The sequence below is a fragment of the Lucilia sericata genome, unplaced genomic scaffold, assembly GCF_015586225.1.
Source record: "Lucilia sericata isolate MDLA Ls3-8-SP2 unplaced genomic scaffold, ASM1558622v1 Contig001995F_arrow, whole genome shotgun sequence".
Taxonomy (NCBI): domain Eukaryota; kingdom Metazoa; phylum Arthropoda; class Insecta; order Diptera; family Calliphoridae; genus Lucilia; species Lucilia sericata.
Genome location: NW_023995862.1, coordinates 73,472 through 81,241, shown reverse-complemented (window position 1 = coordinate 81,241; position 7,770 = coordinate 73,472). Strand labels below are relative to the sequence as shown.

Below are 7,770 nucleotides of genomic sequence, written 5' to 3'. Positions count from 1 at the left end.
ATGCTAGAAACCAAAACTTATGAAAATTATGAAAAAAACTTAAAAATTTTTTCCAAATTCCTCTACAACAAAGAACCACCTTACTTTTCAAGCCTTAAGAAAAAACATATGATGTTGTGATGTTTGAAGTTGAATGAATTGTATCCACAATAGATTGGTATGGCATCTTGTTGACTGAGTTTGTTGCACTTGAAAATTTTTGTTCATCATGTCGTACTTTATTCGTTTTTTTCTATTTATTTTCTTTGTTTCACTGCTTCATCTTCACATATAATGTATTTGGAATACTGTTTCCTTTGTGGATTCTTAAAACGCTCATTGATTTATGATGTCTGCTTAAGAGCAACTGAAATATCAACAAATATAACAAAATAGAAGCTAAAGTAAAATAAATTGTTTTTGTAAAAAAAGAATTTAGAAATTTTTTTCTTACTAAAAATGATGAAGGCATTGCTGCTGATGATGATGATGATGACGAAGACCACCATTAAAATGAAGATGAAGAGGTGGTATTTACTAGAAAATAAACTTTACAAAAACAGTACATGAAAAGTTTCTTTTAAAAATGAAAGTAAACTTTAAGGGTTCTTTTCACTTTTCATGACAGGAAAAACATTCGATTTGAGCACTATGGGTTAGAAAATTAAATCAAGTTTAAAATGTTTGCTATATAAGGGAAATTATAAATTTGTATCTTTATTAAATGTCTGTGTACCTGCTTTTAATCTGGCAAAACATTCAAATATCAAGTACTTACTACTAGCCGATCTTCCTATGCAAGCTTACAATGATAATGACGAAGACTCCAAGGAATTGAGATACATTGATCTTAATAACAGAGAATTGCGTTTGATTTCTTGTAGATATTTCCTATTAAACATTCAAATATCAAGACCTTACAACTTGCCGATCGTCCTATGCAAGCTTAGGATGATAATGACGAAGACTCCAAGGAATTGAAAAACATTGATCTTTGATTTCTTGCAGATCTTTCCCATTATATAATATTTGGGGCATACTTTCTTTAGACAAAGACTGAAAAAAGCTTTCGAAGTCTAGAGGATTAACACAATCTGGTAGTAGATTATTGTCTTGGATTCTTGACTTAACCTGTGTAACAAGGACTTGACTGCACTTTTAACTGGAAAAATAGGAAGGAAAAAGGTTTTACAGTCTGACTAGAGACTAAACAACTGGGACTATGGTGCCAGTTTCTTTTTAGGAACGTAACCTGGCGGATTCGTTTCGAACCTAAATTATAAGTTTTATTCGATCGGAGAAGAGGACCCCATTTGGAGTAGAGGACTTTCTGCCGAAATTTAAGAATAAGACTTGAAACAGTTTGCCAATACAAAGTTCAAACTGGTAGAAGTGGCGGCAGCAGAGGTCTAATACCAATGGATTAGGTATGCTTTATTTTGGATCTGACCATAGGTCTAACATGTTTGGAACTTATATAGAGTCCAAATTTGGAGAAAAACTCCTTCGAAACCATAGTGATAGACGAACAAGTTTGCCAAGTACAGTACATTCCAAATTAGTTCAAACTCAACAAGATCAGAAAACAAAGGTGATCATGTTTTATTTGCCACCAGACCTCTAACATGTTTGAGAATGTGTAGAGTCCAAATTTGGGGAACAGTAGACGAACAGTTTGCGAAATCTACATCTCTGCTAACGTTCAAACTGGTAGAAATGGAGGCAGAAGAGTCTAAGCACATACTCAACAATATCGATAAACAACTGGATTATGGTTTATTTAGTATCTGACCATAGACCTAACATATTTGGAACTTATATAGAGTCCAAATTTGGATAAAAACTCCTTCGAACCCTAGACATAGACGAAGAGTTTACCAGCTATAGTTCAAACTGGTAGTGGAGTCTGACCAGAGACTTAACGAGATCGAATAGCTTGGGAATTAGGCTTTGTTTGGTATTTGACAAGAGACCTAACATGTTTGGGACTTGTCTAGAGTCCTAATTTGAAGACAACGTCTTTCGAACGATAGACATAGACAAACAGTTTGCTAAATAAATCAGTTTAAACTTTTAGAAATGGATGCAGCGGAATCAGAAAAGAAATTTAACATGAACGAAAAACAAAGAGGATCATGTTTTATTTGGGATCTGACCAGAGACCTAATATGTTTGGGTCTTGTCTAGAGTACAAATTTGGAGAAAAACTCCTACGAACCATAGACATAGACGAACAGTTTGGCAAATAAACTTTTAGAAATGAAGGCAGCGTAGTCTGACCCGAAACTTAACATTGAAAAACAAAGGGAATCATATTTTATTTATAAACTGACCAGAGACCTAACATGTTTGGGTCTTGTCTAGAGTCCAAATTTGGAGAAAAACTCCTACGAACCATAGACATAGACGAACAGTTTGTCAAATAAATCAGTTCAAACTTTCAGAAATGAAGGCTGTAGAGTCTGACCAGAAACTTATCAACATCGAAAAATAAAGGAAATCATGTTTTATTTAGAATCTGACCAGAGACCTAACATGTTTGGGACTTGTGTAGAGTCCAAATTTGGAGAAAAACTGCTTCAAACCAGAGATTTAACACAATCTGCTAAGACTTGACTGGGCTCAAAGCTTGGATAACATTAACTTCGAATCTTAGACTTTGGCCCAAATCGCGAAAGAATGAGAAAATCTCCAGGAGTTACAATCATAGATTCATATCGTTGCGGTACTGCGAGACAGATCATGTTTATGAGATCAATATTATCATTATTTTAACTCAATATAAAGAGTATTGTGTGGTTAAATCCACAAATAATTTGATCCAAAAGTTATTTATTCATTGATTAAACTTTTAAACGTTTTTATAATATTGTCAAGAGACCACAATTTGCTTCGTTTACTGCGGTTAGAAATGCAATCAACATCTGATAATCTATTTTCGTTCCCATGTGCATAATCATAACAAGAATATATACGCCGGTATATCCCCATATACTGATTCACTAGATTAATTATATTATTAGTACTTGTTATTTGCCCCCAATAAATATCTAAAAATATTTAAATTTATATAAAAACTCGCGACTGCAGCATATGTAAAGTATGTCAAAATCGATACATTTCGTCCGACTGGCTTTAGACAGTTTTGCATAAGATTTCCACAATACCGTGGTCAGGGTCCTCAAATATTTAACTGTCCAACTAAGACTTCTACTCTTTTTCTAAAGAAAATATGTTGCAATTCTGTAGAATGAGCACAATTTAAAGGCTCAGGACTCGATAAATTTTAAATTCACTGTTCTATTCTAGATGCAATACGATACCACTAGCGAAATTTCCCACAACCCACAAATAATGTATGGTAATTGAAATGAAACAACAAAACCTGTTCTTGACCGCTATTTGACAAGAATTGCATAATATGACTTATAACAGATGGCTGTCTTACTTCCTGACCTGCACCAAGGTCACACGGTTACAGTCAACAATGATAACAACACATGTACGTACACTCGACAGCGGGGATTTTGTTTTTGTAAAATTTTACAAGATAAATTTGGTGTGTTGTTTTTAAATTTGTTATCTTTAAAGAAATAGTTTGGGAATTTTCTAAAAACTCACACGAAAAACAGATAATCAGCTGTTTATCTGCCGCAAACATTCAAACATTCTCGTTTAATGCAATTTAAGAATGGCGCAAGATAGATATGGCTGCTAATGCCGTAAAGCGACTAGAAATTTAACGCATATGTATATTTATGTCATTGAATTAGAATTAGTCAAATACAATACTGGTTTCCCTAGAATACCGGTAGTCTCGAGAGGAAAACAGTTTCTTCTGTAGAAGTTGCAACGACGAAGAAAAGGGTGAGACTACGGAGCATTTTCACTTCTCATTGTCCCGCTTATGGTGACTTTAGAAACCAAAAAAGATTTATAATAAAAATACAACGAAGTCATATAGATTTGCTTGGATTCCTGGCTTCTCAGTCGGCTGTCAATCCAACTCAATATATTAAAGAGAAGATTTAAACGTTATTGGATATTCGTACAGAGACAATCCATTTGCAGTTAAATTTCCCTAAAGGAAGTCCTAATGAATTTATATCGGGAACTTCTGTTGCCCATTCGTTGATTATGCTCGACCCTGATATTCGTGCAGAGACCTGCTATTCGTACAGAGACGATTCATTTGCAGTTTTATTTCCCCAAATGTACTCATTTCCTGGAACCCATATAAACTCTGGAAACTGTAGCCAGCGTCGCCACAAAGAGTGATTATAACTGAGAAGAAATTTCGAACGTACAAAGTTGGTGATTATAAGATATTTGTTGGATTCTATGTAAAAGATTGGTCAAGACCAGATAATTTTATTTGTTCTGAGTTCCATTTAATCTGTCACTCATTTGTCTATTATGTTCGATACTGCAGCCGCGTAAAAGTGAATATTCTTTTGCGAAATAGCTTTGTATAAGGACTATCCGTTTGCAGTTTAATTTTCCCGAAGATCGTCAAAATGGGGCTGGTCCCAGAATTCCATATCTTGAGTTTTCATTTCACCTGTCGCCTATTTGTCGATTATGTTCGATACTATAGCCAAGTGAACATGAGTATCCTTTGCCGAAAGAGTTTCTCGACGATTGATTTTCGCGAGAACCCATTAGAAAACGCAACCCATAACAAGTCGTCTAAGTTATGGCAGGGATGCAATGCAATTGAGAAACATCAGAAGCGAAACATTAGCCGAAAGAGTTTCTCAACGATGCGTTTGCAAAGTTTGATTTTCGCGAATATTCTCATTTTAGAGAACCCATAAGATATCTAAACCCATAATAAGTCGTCTAAGTAATGACAGGAATGGAATGTATTTGAGAAACCGCAGAAGCGAAACAGCAGCCAAGAGAATATTCATTGGCGAATATTCGAGAGTTTCTCGACGATGCGTTTGCAGTTTGATTTTCGCGAATATTCTCATTTCGAGAACCCATAAGAAAACGCAACACATAACAAGTCGTCTAAGTTATCGCAGGGATGCAATGCAATTGAGAAACATCAGAAGCGAAACATTAGCCAAAAGAGTTTCTCAACGATGCGTTTGCAAAGTTTGATTTTCGCGAATATTCTCATTTCAGAGAACCCATAAGAAATCTAAACCCATAGTAAGTCGTCTAAGTAATGACAGGGATGGAATGTATTTGAGAAACCGCAGAAGCGAAACAGCATCCAAGAGAATATTCATTGGCGAATATTCGAGAGTATCTCGAAGATGCGTTTGTACAGTTTGATTTTCGCGAATATTCTCATTTCCTAGAACCCATAGGAAATCGCAACCCATAACAAGTCGTCTAAATTGTGGCAGGGATGAAATGCAATTGAGAAACCGCAGAAGCGAAACGGCAGCCAAAGGAATATGCAGTTTCTTTGGCGTAACAGTTGCGTCTAAGGACTGTCCGTTTGCATTTTACTTCTCCTGGAAAACGGAGCCAAAGAGTTTCATCTGAGGGCGATACATTGGCAGTTTCAAATACCCGAATACTCTCATTTGCTGAAAACCATATAAAGATGGGACAGAGAATGATTGTTATTGAGAAGAGCTTTGATAGATGCATAACTGCAGACGAAGATATCAATGGTCGATATACTGGTAGATACTCGGATGCTTCTCGGGATCAGAACGATGTCTGCAAAACTGCAGACGTAGATATCAATGGTCGAGGTACTGATTGATATTCGGATGCTTCTCCGGGACTTTATGAGGGCGTAAATTTTAGCAAGGAATATAGTGCAAAACTTTGGATTTAAAATGTAAAGTGGACTTTCCAATAAGACATTTATTTTCATTGAAAAACCCCATAGTGCAATAATGTATTTTAGGTAGTTGTAAGAGAATGAGAGCAGAGAAAAACATTAAGGAAAATACCGTTTTATAAATGTTTGAAAAGAAAATGTTTTTCCGTTTTGTTTTAGCTGGTTGTTCTTGTTGTTGTTGGCGAAAAAAACTACGGCTAGACGAAGAATACAACAAAAATACACATTCAACACTAAAAATGGCAACAACATACACGTGTTTTTCATTCAATTGACTAGTTGTTCTTGTCAAAGGTGGTGGTTACAAACAAACCGTTATTAAGAGTGAAAATTTAAGAGAGCAAATTTTATTACTAAGAGAGTAAGAGTATGTTTTTACGGGATTTTAGTGTTATAACGTAAAAACCCACAAATATCGTATGGTTTTATTATGCCTGCTGTTTAGTTTGAGTTCGTGAATCTTAACAATATGACGACGTAACGGACGGTCGCTGTTTGATTTTTTCTAAATAAAGAATAATTAAAAAATTAAAAAATCAAAAGTGATTTGTATAAAATCGTGGTCGCTTTTAGTGCAAAATAAAAATATTATAAAAAAAAAATAGCAAAACAAAAGAAAAAAAATAACAAAATACCAAATGATATGGTTAAATATATGAAATAAATAAAAAAAAGAAATAATCAAAGTTCATAAATTAAACAAAAATTTAGCAAGTGTTCGATGTGTTCTTTGGCTGATTTTGCATAAATTTTGTATTTATTTTTTTCAATTTGATAAAGTTCATACAACATTAACGATTTAAATGTAGAGTGTTATCAGTAAATAGTCTGAGAATTTCTTTAAATTACTTCGTTAATGATTAATTTTTTTACATTTAACTAAAAAAAAATATTAAAACTTTTCAATAGTGCAATTTTAAGTTGCTTTTACTTAAGAAATAACGGTACTTTTGCTGTTTTAACACTTAAACGGTTGATCGTTCGTTAAAGAGTGCAAGAAAAATTTTGTAAAAAATTTAAAAAAAATCTTAAGCGGCTGGTTACCGCCATAATAATACAAAAATAAAGTGAATTCTTTTAAAATAAAATCAAAATTTTAAAAATCATATACATATATAATTCCTTATAAAGAAAAAAATATTCAAAATTAAAACCCATATTTCAACATAATCAAGTGCAAAAAATATTGTCGAATATTAATATTTAAACCCAACTAGCTGGTCTAGTCATAATATAAACCAACAAAAACTACAAAACAAGGAGCAATCTATATTATATAACTCTTCGGCTACAAGTCTTTAGTTCTTTCAACAAGACTTCTTCTCTCTACTACTTATCTTCAGCATTGTTAATTTACCAGGATTTGCAAACAAATCACTTCATTTAACCAACCAACAACTACCACAAACAACATCAACCAACTAAAAAAATCCAGCAACCAACCGACCAACTCTTAACAAGGATATAACAAACTAAAAAAAAGAATAAATCAAGACACAAAGAGAAAAAAACAAGTCCTTGCACGTTGTGCATTTCAACTCTGACGTAAATACAACAAATTATAAAAATAAAATCTACAATAAAATTTGTAGTGAAATGGACTATGAATTGTTTAGTTTTAAGTTTAAGTTTTATATTAAATGTTTTTTACGAGGGTCTGGTGCTTAAGTTTGCTGTGAAATCTTGAAAAATTTTAACTAAAAGTGATATTCAATACCAAAAATTAAGAAATTCAACGTGTTTAATGTTTCTAAAGTGACTTGAACTGGAAAATTCGAATTCTTCATAATTTAAGTACTTTTATATAGAGGATCAAACGATCGATATGATTTGATCAGATTGTATCTAAAGCGACTTGATCTGGACAATTTAAATTCCTCAAAATTTAAGTTCTTTTATAAAGAGGATCAAACGATCGATATGATTTGATCATTCCTTATACATATACAATTTCTAACCCAGCGGCCTATTAGGCAAGCTCT

General features: G+C 33.4%; 1 long non-coding RNA gene across 1 annotated transcript; it reads left to right on the top strand.

Moving 5' to 3' along the window:
- The first annotated feature begins 5,935 nt into the window (after window positions 1-5,935).
- LOC119613169 lies at window positions 5,936-7,346 on the top strand. Its single transcript, XR_005232208.1, has 2 exons — window positions 5,936-6,541; window positions 6,698-7,346. It is a non-coding gene; the product is annotated as an uncharacterized LOC119613169 (long non-coding RNA).
- Window positions 7,347-7,770: the final 424 nt, after the last annotated feature.